Here is a 13,487-nt window from a genome sequence, read left to right as displayed (position 1 = left end):
TATGTAACTTTAGTGGAATTAGGTAATTTAACTGATAACCGTGTGGCAATGTTTCATTGCATTGAATTGAAATTAAGTTGAACACACGCGCTGTCGGTCTGTCCAAGATATGTGCTTGTTTTTTAACAGACAAAATAGCTTAAATTAAACTGCTTGATGAATCCAACACTGAATATAAAATCAATCAACTTACGTCTCACGTCGTCTCTTTTTTTTTGTGAACAATTTTTTTTTATTGCTCACGTCTTCACTTATTTAGAACACAGCCTTTGAACAACTGTTTTCCTCTGTGTGTCTGCTGTTCTCTGTAGCTTTCCCCCTGCGGCTCCACTCGCCTTGGCTTTTACAGCTCGTTTTTTGGCTTTTTTGAGTTTGTCACGTAAACGCTGCATTCCATAGCCTCTGCTATCTCCCTCCAGGAATTGAATGCTTCACCGCGGTCTACACAGTAGCTTACCAGAAGTTGTTCTGAGGAGAAGGTACAGGCAGAAATTTGAGGCTCCCTCCAATTCCCAGCCCTTCTTCATATCTCATTACATCTGGCCAATCGCTGCAGAGGTGAGCGACATGTTTGGACGTTTCTGTTTCGGAGAGTCACATTTTAGAACTGCACCCCCCACCCAAAAAACTGAAGCCCCGTCCGAACTTCAGAACACTTCTGAAACCCTGAACTAAGCATAATAACCAGCCTTCAGGGAATGCATTTTCATGATGTCCTATGATTGCATTTTCCAATATCTGGAGAGCTCATTCCAGAAAAAATGTCTCCTTTTTTAATGATCCACCTAAAAGTCAATTTCATTCAAATTCCCCTTAATTCTTTTCTTTTGCCTTGAGTGGTGGCAGCCACAAATAAAAGCTCCAATGCAGGAGAAGGTTATAATCCTCAAAGACCTGTGTCCTCCTGGCACCCTTTCTAAGGCTGCCAACGTTGGCAGCAGAAGGTGCCAGAACAAAGGGCCGTTGGGCTAACAAAGGCCTGTTAAAAACAAGTTATGACAGGAAGGATAGTGATCACCCTTCTACTAAGTGCCTCCTTACCCTCGTTTGACTCAATTGCCCCTCTCTCCCTGGCCTCAATTCCCTCCAAAAGTGTTGGCAACCTCAGGTGTGAGTTTCTCTGACTGAGCGGGCTGATCACCAGGCTTTTCCTCTCTCTACTCAACTGTGGCAGGCTCTTTTAGCCTCAACTGGCCCTCCATTCCTGGCCATGATTCCCCCGGACACTCTAGGTTTCTGTTTACCATGCTGTTCACTTCCCACTGGACTGCACTGGATTGATCCCCATCTACCGGACCAGAGGGACAGAGAAAGCCACACAAAGAGACAGACAGAAAGACACACACACACACACACACACACAGAACAAGAGAGAAAGAGATTAAATCGAGCGAGAATGGGTCAGATTGGATGAGAAGGGGATGTGCTGGACTGACTGATCCGCTTTCAGTCCACCAGAGAGAAATGCACTCGCCAGAATACAGAGAGAGAGGAGAGAGAGAGAGAGAGAGAGAGAGAGAGAGAGAGAGAGAGAGAGAGAGAGAGAGAGATCATATAAAGTGGGAATGGGTCAGATTGGGTGAGGAGGCAATGGACTGGTTTGACTGATCCTCTCTCCACTGGACCAGAGAAAGCGATAGGAAGAGCGATATACCAACAGAGTCAGACAGGAAGAGATAAGCAAGATGAAAAGAAAAAGCAAAGGCATGGCGACTATGGTGGTAGAGGTGAGAGAATGGAGATTAAAAACTGAAGGAGGAAGCAGAAGCACAAAAAGAGGGAGAAACAAAGTGAGGTGGTGAGGGACTTGAATTAATCAAGTGGCATGGCTTGAAGAGCACAGAAAGTGACCACTGCCATCACTTCAATCATTCTTTGCTTACCAATTTACTACAGTCCCCACGTACCTCTTGGCTCTGAGTAATTGTGTTCTATTTTAGCCAGAGTTCTTTCTTCATTTTTAAACGAAACTCATTTAAAAAACATGACATTCTGTGCTGTACTTCAATTCTGCACTTTATCCTTGTCTAAACACAGTTACCTTTCAATCTTCTCTCCAGCACAGTAACCAGGAAACGGCATGTACTTCTTTTAGAGTCTGTTTGGATTGAGTCAGAAAGCCAGCGAGAGCTCTGATAGGTTTAGAAGCCGGTAATATTTCAGATACACGACCAATGATTTTAATTCGTGCTTAATTGTAGCTTGGGCAGTACATTAATAACTTATTACCATGGCCCCCTCTTGAGATACTAGCCAGGCAACTACTCAAGGAGCATGTGTCATCACGTCAAAACTTTGATTAAGGCAGTGGGAAAAGTACAGGCCCTGATCACATTTTCATTCAGTTTCCAGGCTGATTTAAATGTAAATTCATTTTTATTTCAGCCCCTCCCTCCTCTGACAGTCTCTTGGTAGGAGGGAGGGAGTGGAAGGGAGGAGGGTGATTCTGCCCAGGTAAGCATATTTGGTTTGTGAGTGTGTGTTTGATTCTAAACTAATTTGAATAACTGTGTGAAAGCCAATTTGGTTTAATTGAGCCCAGCTCTTCTGAACACCTGCAACTGGATTAGTGACTGACATTAAGTTGTTTTGCTGCACTGGGCCTCCAAGTGCTGCTCCTGCCGCTTCATAACTTTGGATTTAACTCAACATTTTTAATACAACACCATATGTGCTTTACAGAATATGCAATGAGCTTGGATTGGTGTGTCAGAGAGCAGCAGTGAAATATGGCCAAGAAAGTGGAAATAATACCCTGGCTAATCCATCCTACTCTGCTCCGCCTGGGTGCTGTGACAAAGGTGGTTTATTACCATTACCATCAGTGTATGATTATCAATATGTATTAGGACATCTCACCATCGAGCAAAGCCCCAATAGGCCATGACAGGCCTTAAACAAACTATGTTCCTGCTCCATCGAGGGAAAACATTAAGCAAAGATGCACATCCCCCTGGCGCCACCCCAGCACAGCTGAATCTGCCAGAGAAGTTGAATGGGTATTTGTGTTAGCGGCTATAGCCCAGCACACACTCTGTCCTGGTCTCTGTCAGCTTTTCGTATGCCTGTGTGGCTGTATGATTTGTGCACCGCCATATCCATTGATCCGCTCCAATTCAGAACTATTACTGCTGGCCAGCCCTCTTCTTTTACTGCCTTTTGTTAAAAAATGGTTGTCAATATGCCTCCCTATGCCAGGATGAATGACACCTACCACTGACAGCACATCAATCTGTAATTATTTCATTCTGAATAGGTCTAAAAAATTAAGGGAGGAATGAAAATCATACACATTTCATATTTGACAGGGTTCAATATTGTGCAGTCCTTGGTCCCGTTCCACTTCCCTCTCCTCTTTGGGCCCTCTTCTCCTTCGCCAGTCCTGGAACAAGGAATAGGCTGCAAAATGAGGAACATTTTAATTTAACACGTAGGGATGTACAGGTGCAGTCCTTGGTCCTGTTCCACTTCCCTCTCCTCTTTAGGCACTCCAGGAACAAAGAATAGGCTTTTTCTTTTTAAAAAAGCAGTGATGAAGGAATTTCCTTTCAAAAGGCTCCAGGCCCATAGTGTTATCAAACAGTAAAAATCCAGATCCAGGTTTTCCTTTAAAAAGAATATTGCGCAGTCCCCACGTCGTCAACCACAGTATTGCACAATTCCCAAATCCGTTCCCATTTGATAGGTTTACTTCCCTTATTGTAGCGATCCCGTCCGGGTTTCTGAGGTTAAGATGTAGCCTTGTAGCTGTAAAGTGCTTTAAAGTGAAAACACAGAAGTACAACACAAAACTGAACATCACAATGTTAAGCCTGCTGCCCTGAATCCCCCTCAGGAGGGTCAGTCAGTCATCTGTTGCTTCGTCAGATGGCCTCTAGAGGGCGGCTTTGACTGTGAGATGCAATGTTTCCCATACATGGGCACAAAATCAAAAGTTGGTCAGTGAATAGAAATTAATCCAAATTGATCTCTAATGCACCTGATGTGCACATCACGTCATGTTTGTCATTTGGAGGTGCACAGATCAGCAGCATTGTGCTGCCCTACAAACTTTTACGGTAGGTAACGTTATTACCTTGTGGTATTCAAGTAACGTTAGTGGAATTATTTAACTGATAACCGCGTGCATTAGCAGTGCATCAGTGCATCAGTGCATCAGTGCATAGAATAGAATAGAATAGAATAGAGTAGAATAGAACTGAACACACGTGCCGTGGGTCTGTACTAGGAGCCGCTAATTTTCCTCAGTGCAAAACGGCACACCTGCAGCCTCGGTCAATATTTTACAAAAACACACATAAATGTACACTCACCTAATGCAGATATACTGCTGACAGGGGAGTTCTTCTGTCTTGTCAATACTTTTCCCAAGTTATTTGACCCGTCGTTATATAGATTTTAAGCTTTGAAATCCTTGAAAAAGATTACGTCGTCAAATTAAAAGTCCCCTGGAATACCACATGACAGTTGCCTCCTGTGTTGTCCAGCCTGCTGTCGTTGCTAGGCTAACATTAGGTTGGGGTTTTATCACTCCTTTCATTATGTTTCATTATGTTTCCCTACCAGACGTGGTAGTGTGTATTACAGTACACTCTCCCAGATGGTTTCTACATCACATTATTACATTATCCAGTTGATCATACCAAATCAACCAAAGGTAATAAGAATCAGAGAGTTGTGTTTCCAAAGAGAAAGTCAAACTTTTGCTCCTCTCAAGCATATGTAACATGTCTGACCATATTTCCATTGACTACCATACGATTTCCACGTCCTGCCTTGAGAGTGGCCTTTAGTGGAGTTGGCTTGGAACAGACCACTAAAACCACTTAGAGAGACAAGAGATGAGAAGATGATTACTACTGTCAGTAAGCCTTAGCCTGTCTGACTGCTGCTTTCCCAGCGGGGAGGAGACGCCAGTTGTCTTGTTCACACTCTTGAGCTTGGTTTATTGAAAGCATGTTTGTTCCAGGATTATCTTCATTCCATTGATCTATTGTGACAAAGGAGACATTAATGCTAATAGGCTTTTGATAACACCATAGCCATACATTACCTTTGCCTCAACCAAACAAGATATCTATGGTAAATGCTCATCCAAGATTGCTTTACAATAGATAAGAACATTTAACATCATATCCTTTGTACTGATGATTAAGGAATGTAGCTCTGATTTGTAATTATTTATGACAACAGATTTAGCCCATGTCTCCCACATTAGGAACCTAACATTATACAAATAATTCCCCCTATTTCACTGAGATATTTAAGCCTGTGAGGCTTCAGGCCAGGCTATTTGCTAGACCTGCACTTATTATATATCTTCCCATTGCCCTTCATAGCACACCTCCAGCAAATATGGCGTACTGTATGAGTGACATGCCAGCACCTCAGCTCAGTTCAGCTCAGTTGAATTCAGGTCATTTGGAGTTGGAGTGATTCAGTAGTGCAAAAACCTGTAAGAAGAGACAGATAACCTTGAGGTTTTCACACACCCATGAGGTAATTGGTGCTGTCTATATGCAGCAAACTTGATGATTGTTTGAAGGCCCAGGTAAACATTAAGTTCATAAACTCCTGCAGTACATTTTTTCCTGAGACTGGTTTTCATCACCAAGATCAACACTCATATTTTGACCTACAGGTTGCTTTCACTCATGCCATTTTGTGTCCCCAATTGAATATCCAAAATACTCCTGTATGTCCCCAAATACTTACCACAGAATAGCACAGAAGCCATGACATTAAATGGAATCAAATGAATTCTGCATGCGCATAATAGAGATGACGTTAAGTGGAATCAAAGGGTTGTATAAGGGATTGTTCCACTGTGAACACGTTTACACTGAAGCAAGCCTCAAGTGCAGCATTATAATTTGCTCCAGCACTCCCCCTTTACACGCTCATACCTTTATGTGGCAGAATGGTGCAGCAAATATTAATAGGTCTATGGCAGTAATAGTTATACGTCTATGGTTCCACTGTGAGACTTCACCCATATACCTGGAGAATCTGGGCATAGTCTTTCTCTGTCTCTCTCTTTCCAGGATAAACTGAGCAGAAATGTTCTGCACTTTGGGCACTGTGCGAGCGGAGAGAATGAATTGGGACAGCTGTACAGGCACAGATAGTCGCATTGTGCGGCGACAGCAAAAAGCGCCTCAGGAGCACGGGATCCAGGAGAGAGGCCGTGGAAAAGCCCTGTGTCAGACCTTTTACTGACACAACACCGCTTGCGCTGACAGAGCTTCGTCACACACCTGATCGCCGCGGCGACGGTGGCCAGCGAGCTACAGACTGACACCATCTGCTAATGCCCAGGTGACAATTAGCATCCACGGACAGGCAGGTCCAGAAAAAAAACAAAAAAAACCTAAACCTGCTCAGCTCAGCTTTGTTCATCTCTCACCTGTTCATAATGCTGCTGTGGTGGGAAAACCTCACAATTCCAAAGTTCCTCATGTTCCAATGTTGCAATGTGCAATATTTTTCCTTTTTTTATACTTAAATTGGAAGTTCATATGGTCGTTTATGTGCTGAGTAAGATTCATAACCCCAGAGCTCAGGATAGCAGTTCCAAACCGATGGCATAATTTTAAAAACGTATGGACGTCAAGCTGAAAATGCTGTTTTGCTTACTTCTTGAAAAGTTGACTTTTTTAAATACTAAGTTTTCATCCAACGTCAGGATGGTGTGACAGAGGGAGAGAAAAGTAGAAAGCAGTAGAAGAAGAGAGAGAGAGAGAGAGAGAGAGAGAGAGAGAGAGAGGGAGAGAGAGGGAGGGAGAGATGGGAGATGGCTGAGAATAGTTCAACACTGAGGTTACGAATATATGAACGATTGGTCAGCTAGACATTATATTTAGATAGCACAAAATGTCTGGGAAAACATTGAACATGACAGTGTAAAGCTGTAGAATACAGATTTTGTCTGATTTTAATGTTGAATCAAATAATTTATCAATGCGATTTTTGCGAGTTTCTCTCTATGCTTCTCTCTCTGTGTCTTTGTGTGGTGTGTGCATGTGCATGTGATTATGCAGTATATAAAGTGTGCTTGTGTGTGTGTGTGTTGAAAAATTTAATTTGAAAAACAGTTATCAAAAAAGTTGCAGAATGTGGATTGTAAAAGGGTCAAGTTGGTAGCAAAACGATGCTGACAGCTGCTGCTTAGAGGCGGTGCTGGGACTGTTAAGAGTGTGCTAACAGTGAACTGTACTGGTCCACTAGAATTCAAATAAGTAACCTTGATGACAGTAGCAAACTGTGACAGCTGTGCTAGTCAGAATTTGTGAATGTCTGAGCTGCATTTAATATTGTAGAGGACTGTAAATAGAATATTTTCTCTACGTGCTTTTACTGTCTGTGCCTTTTTCATGGAAGGTTCATTCAGATAACAGAGGACGGGGAAATCAATTAAACAGCTTTTAAAATTAACAGGAGCTAAAGAAACTTTCTAGCCTGAGCCTGAAATGATGGAAGACTTCCAAGTAGCACCGTGCATATGCAAACACAATTCAAGGTTACAACCAAGCACTGATAAACAAAACTTCCATTTCTTGGCCTTTCTCGTCGATCACACACATATCAGAGCGAGGGACATAATACCAGGCGGTAGCTGTAATGACTAATTCATTTTACACTTTTACTTTTCTTTTTTGAAATTACATTTCCTCGCCTGGGGTTATATACACACATTAATCCGGCACTCGGCTGAGCCAATCAAGGAGTCAGTATTTCAGGAGGAATTAGGGGCAGTGGCATCATCAGACTTGTAGAAATGACTGTTTGACTGCCTCTTGTTTCCAGCTTTTTCCTGGCCTGGTGGTGCAAGAGGTTAATTGTGATGTGCTTTGGAAAAGGGATGGGTTTGGTAGAGGCCAGGAGAGGCTGTAGATGAGAGTGAAGTGTTTTGTGTACCACCTATAGGCCAATGCAATTCTCTTTCATGTTAATCTTACACTCAAGAGGGAGGAGCCCTCTTGTATCCTGTGGTGGAGCAGACAACTGCTGTGTTTTAATTGTCACAAGAATGATAATTAGGTAATGATCTCTTCACTTTGTTATGTTGTGTAATTATGTCAACAAACTGTGTATACAACTTGCCCCTGTGAAAAGCTATGCAGGTTAAATGTGTAGATATGCAGTATATTGTGTAATAAAGCATTTCTGATATATTGCTAAAGAAACTACCAAAACAATCACTAAGGACATCATTCATGCTATTGAAGTCTCAACACACATTTTTATTGCTTAAAGATTATCTGCTTATCGTTAAGGCAAACAATTAAGTTCCTTAGTGGACGATAATGTTCACTGAATGACAGGTTTGGCCAGTGGTTGCTGCCATGCATTTTCCCCATCCTGACAAGCGTAAGCAACACTAACATGTATTGTAGGTTATGAACAGCGACTACTCTCTAATTGGTTTGCAGCTGTCCGTCCTGATTTACAAGTGTATCTAAGCTGCTTTCTCACTCCATACACATTATAAACAATTGGACATAGCTTTGCCCTCCAGCTTGCACACAATTACTTTGCTTCAATCTTAGCCCTGTGTATGTGTGTGTGTGTGTGTGTGTGTGTGTGTGTGTATACTGCCTGCGCTGCAAATAATATGTGTTTACCGGAGATTAAGGACAGACAAAGACTGAAAAAAAGAAAATTCATGAAGATGTCATAGATGCCACAGTGGATGCAACTTCAGAGTTTTGTCATGTTTCTGTGTACGTTTGATATTGGTGGTGTTGAGGTCAACTGGAAAACTATTCATTTTGACAGGTGCTGTTATGAAACCCTGCATGAAGCCAATAATCTTGTGGAGTGTGATGTTCTATGTATGCAAAAGATTAAATATTGCTTTAAAAATACTTCTTTGGATATATAATGTAATGAAGCTTATTTAAAATGACATACATATTAAGTTATGTATTATTATAATTTATACATTATACTGTTACTCCATATCTATCTATCTATCTAGAGAGATTTAATATCTGGCCCTGGAATATAAGCCAGGTTAGTATTCTTGCCATATGGGGACCCACCAGACACACACCTTTGCCATATCTTGGGTCTTGTGTTATAGTTGAAGAAACCAAGCTCTAGTGAGCCAGATCTACCATGACCTGAAGTAATAACACAAAGACGACTCTGCTGACTCAGCACTCGCCCACTGACGCGTTGAGAAAAAGAAAAAAGTTGAGCCATGCAACAGATTAAAAAAAAAACCTGCGGCCAGTCGGGGAGGAGAAGTTTTCCATTTTATTTTTCATTTTCATTATCTGGCTGGTGAAAGTATAAATGCCAGGAGGATTAGAGAAATTACATGGGCTCTCGCCTTTCCTGGCCCGGTGCTTATCCTCCTCTCTGCTCATCTCTCTCTCTCTCTCTCTCTCTCTCTCTCTCTCTCTCTCTCTCTCTGTCGCCATCCTCCCTTCACTCCCTTACATTCTACACCTTGCTCTCTCTTCTCCCACCATCTCTCTCACTCCCACATCCTTTCCTCCCTTCTCTCTCAGTCTCTCTCTGTCGTGGCTTCTCTTTAACCTTCTTCACCTTGCTCCCCATTGACTTCCCCTATTTCTTTCTATCTCCCTCACCCCTATCTCTTTTTCTCCCCATCCCTCCGCTTCTCCTCCCTTTTTTGTGAGTGCAGCCCCTCTCACCATACCGTTGGCATTCCCCATTCGGCTCACGGTGGATCAGCACGGCTTGGCCTGGCCCCCATGGGCCCCGTTGGCCAGCCAGCTCTCAGCACAGAGAAGTGTCTTAAGAAGGGCCTCCTAATCCTTGAGATCTATTACAGATAGCAGGGCTGACACAGGCGACAGAGATTAGAGGGGGCAGATACTGACTGTATTGATTGGCCTTCTCATCCCGAGGCCAGCACCAGCTGCTTGCTCGTGTAATGGAACGCTGTAATGAATTCCAGCCAGTAAGTCAGAGCCAGCAGCTCTAAATGCATAAGGATTGGACTTAACTGAGGTAAACTGGCGATACTGCAGAGCCACGTAGGGAGAAGGAGGAGGGCACGGGGCAGAGTGCTCGGTGGTGTAGCGCTTTAAATGGAGGTCCCCGCTTCACCTCCCCTAAATATGTGCTGGCCCAATGTGCCGCAATTTTGCTGAGAGGGAAAATCATTCTGCGTTTGGACCCAAGGGTGTTTTTTTTTTTTTTTGTTGTTGTAATGTCATGAACTTGTGTTTTAGTGAGGCATTTGTTAGGGATTTTTCTTTGGCAGCCACATGTAGGCAGGGTTTGGGAGCCAAAAACAAGAACCAGCTGGACCACTCACTTTGCAGTCCATTCCCGGAGGTTGCAGGGCCAATTCATTTTGCGCTTAGCTTTAAAAGCCACGTGCCAAATTCCTTCATTTCTGGAATTTGATAAATGTTTGAAGTGGCTATGGCTCTTCTGAACTGGTACTTGAAATTATGATCAGTATGAAGCCCCAGTTAAACTGGCTCTTTGAAATTATGATTAATGATGGCACCGAAGTCTAATAAAAGTTATTGTTACATTTGAAAAAATGTGTTAACAGTTTCCAAGATGTAAAAAAAACAAAAACATTAATGTAATTGAGTACAATTATCATGCAGGTACAAAGTGCCATAAATGTGTAGAGAGAAATTCCATGTGTTGAAATGAGTTGAGTTGAGGGGAAAATAGCACAATGCTCAAATTGCAGGTAATGACAGAAATGACGTTATTGGCATTGAAAACATGTATAGCGGCACTGGCTATGTGACAAAAGGGCTCAGAAAATACACATAATGGCATCAATTATATGTGGTGGGGAAAAAATGTCAATGTTCAAAACAAAGAACTAATGATTGAAGTCGGGTATTCACCTCAGATCCATGCAACTAAAGATCCTTTTTGTGCATTTTCTCTGTAAGGTTAGTTACAGTTTTTTTTTTCTTTAGGTAAGATTTGTTACCTTACAACACAATTGGTGTGCTTACGTAAAACTCACAGCTCACTTCTCAGAATACACCCACCTCAAACTAAGAAAACTGCTTAAAACCAGACATGTAGATCACTAAATATATTCAATATTTTTCAACTATTTCTTATTACTTCCAACAACATTTCCATTAGTAGCACCACAACATAATTGCTTCTCTACAGTAAAGGCTGCTGTTGCAGGCACGTTGTTAATTGATCTGTCCTTATGTGAAAAAGCTTTTCTACATATTATACAGGGATAGATTTGAATAGCAGCCTTAGCTAAAGAGGAATCTCAAAACATGTAGTTTTTCCAGATTAAAAAAAAAAGAGAGCTAATGATACGTTTTGAATGACATTCTAGACATGATGCATTAATGGATGATTTTCTAAGCCAATTATAAATAGTACTCTGATTAACATATCAGTCTTGTTGGCTGTGACTAATGTAGCAATGCAAAATGTTTTGCTGAGCGGGGAGTTTGCAGTTTGATCCCCACTTGATGCAAAGTGGCCGACTGTATGTAAGTGATGCACCAATCAACTTTGATGTTCTAAATAGCACAGTACACTGTTCACAAATAAGGTACATCTTAGTTGTGTTCATTTTATTTGTTTGGATTATTACTACTTTTACACTTGCTTTTCAAACATAGAAAAGTGGAGCAGAGCTGACAGTGAGAACCCTAAGAGTGGTGTAAGTTGAGCAGCAGTTCAATATGAAAATAGATCTGAATGAAGGAAAATGATCCACTACATCTCTCTTGTTGTTTGTTTGTATGCTTGTTTCTTTCCTTCACTGGTTAAGTTTCAATGTGCAAAATGCAAAGTGTCAAACTGAGTTCCAAAATTCTTACCTTAAAACATAAAATACTATGCGTACAATCAAACTGCACAACTCTGAAATCAAAGAGTCCGACTGACTTGCAAATGTTTTACCTAAAGACATAAAATAATCTGCTTACATACAAAGTGCACAACTCTAAATCACAAGCTCATTTCACAGAAAACACCCACCTCATATTACATAGTGCAATGTTCAAATGCTTATCACTGCACATGCAGATGGCTAAATCAATTCAACGTATATTTTCAAATGTCTTGTAACTTCCAACAACATTGCTTAGGTTAGTAGCACTACAACACAATTATTAATTACTTTGCCACTACATAAAATGCTGTTAACCTGTATGGCCTTTTCAATATGCAGAAGGCCGATGAAGGTGGTATTGAAAGTCGTGGTCAAGGTTGTGGACTGGTCACATGGTCACCATTACTGTAAAATCATTTTTGGTTACAGTTTTTACAATTGCTGCGGCCCAATTTTCACAGCAGTTTCAATGTGCAAATCTGCAAAGTGTTATACCCATTTTCCAAGATCTTACCTTAACAAAATGCTGTGCTTAGATACAAAATGCACAACTCCAAATCACATGCTCACTTCTCAGAATACAGCCACCTCATGCAGTTAAGTACAGTGTCCCAGTGCTTATTACTAAACATGCAGATCACTAAATCAAGTCTCGTTACTTCCAACAACATTGCTCAGGTTAGTAGCGCTGCAACATAATTGCTAATTACTTGGCCGCTACATAAAATGCTGTACGGTTGTTTCTGACACCATGGAGCAGGCCAATGCAGTTGGCAGTGAAAGCTGAGGCTGTGGTCACAGTTCCTGTAAATTATTAACAGTATTTTTGGTTACCATTGCCGTACTATTTTTACCTTTGGCTTCTATGGGTTACTATTACTGTAAAATACTGTAATGTAACCTATTCATTTCAAAATACAGCAATGACTAAACTATTTAAATTTGCATTTGTATAATAAACAAATGACTTTACAGTGGAATCACTTTTTCTACAAACCAGACCTGCCAGATTAACCGTTTTCGGTGGATGGGTTCCCTCAAAGTAAAGAGGATTTTACAGCATGTTTATCTTAGTCCCCGTTTATTTAAAAATCTGCAGTGAGTGAGCCCAAGTGAGCACTGATATATTCAGAGGAATTACTTCACCCCTAAGGGCAAGACTACTGTAACCTACTCATAGCAAATTTGAATAAATGAGATTTAAACTAAATACTGTGTCAAATTATCTTAGGTATGAAGGATCTGAACCATTGGATACAGTTAATCTGTCAGGTATGGTTTGTAGCCCCAGTCATCCCACAGAGCATTTACTTACCGTACTTTTGCCTGTTTTTTACTTTTCAAACTAAAATCAGAATTAAAATTTACTGGGAAACAGATTACAGCTGGTGGAGTTTAGAAAAGGGGCTAAAGTGGGGCGTGTTGACACTGGTTCAAGTTCGGCCATCTTGTTCACACTGGCAACTTTACAAGTTTACATATTTTGGAGTTTTTAGTTTAAACTGCTAGATGTCTTACCATTGATGCAGCCCAAGAAGGCCCTGTTACCTTCTCTGTCTGTGTATATGTGTGTGTGTGTGTCTGCATTTTTGCGTCTGTCTGTCGTTTTTTCAGCCTCTTTCTCACTCCCTTATCTTCTTACTTAGGCCTCCATGCTTGGAAAGAGCAG

Source organism: Centroberyx gerrardi, chromosome 5, assembly GCF_048128805.1.
Source record: "Centroberyx gerrardi isolate f3 chromosome 5, fCenGer3.hap1.cur.20231027, whole genome shotgun sequence".
Taxonomy (NCBI): Eukaryota; Metazoa; Chordata; class Actinopteri; order Beryciformes; family Berycidae; genus Centroberyx; species Centroberyx gerrardi.
The sequence above is the reverse complement of the archived record's forward strand: the minus strand, read 5'-3'. Positions refer to the sequence as shown.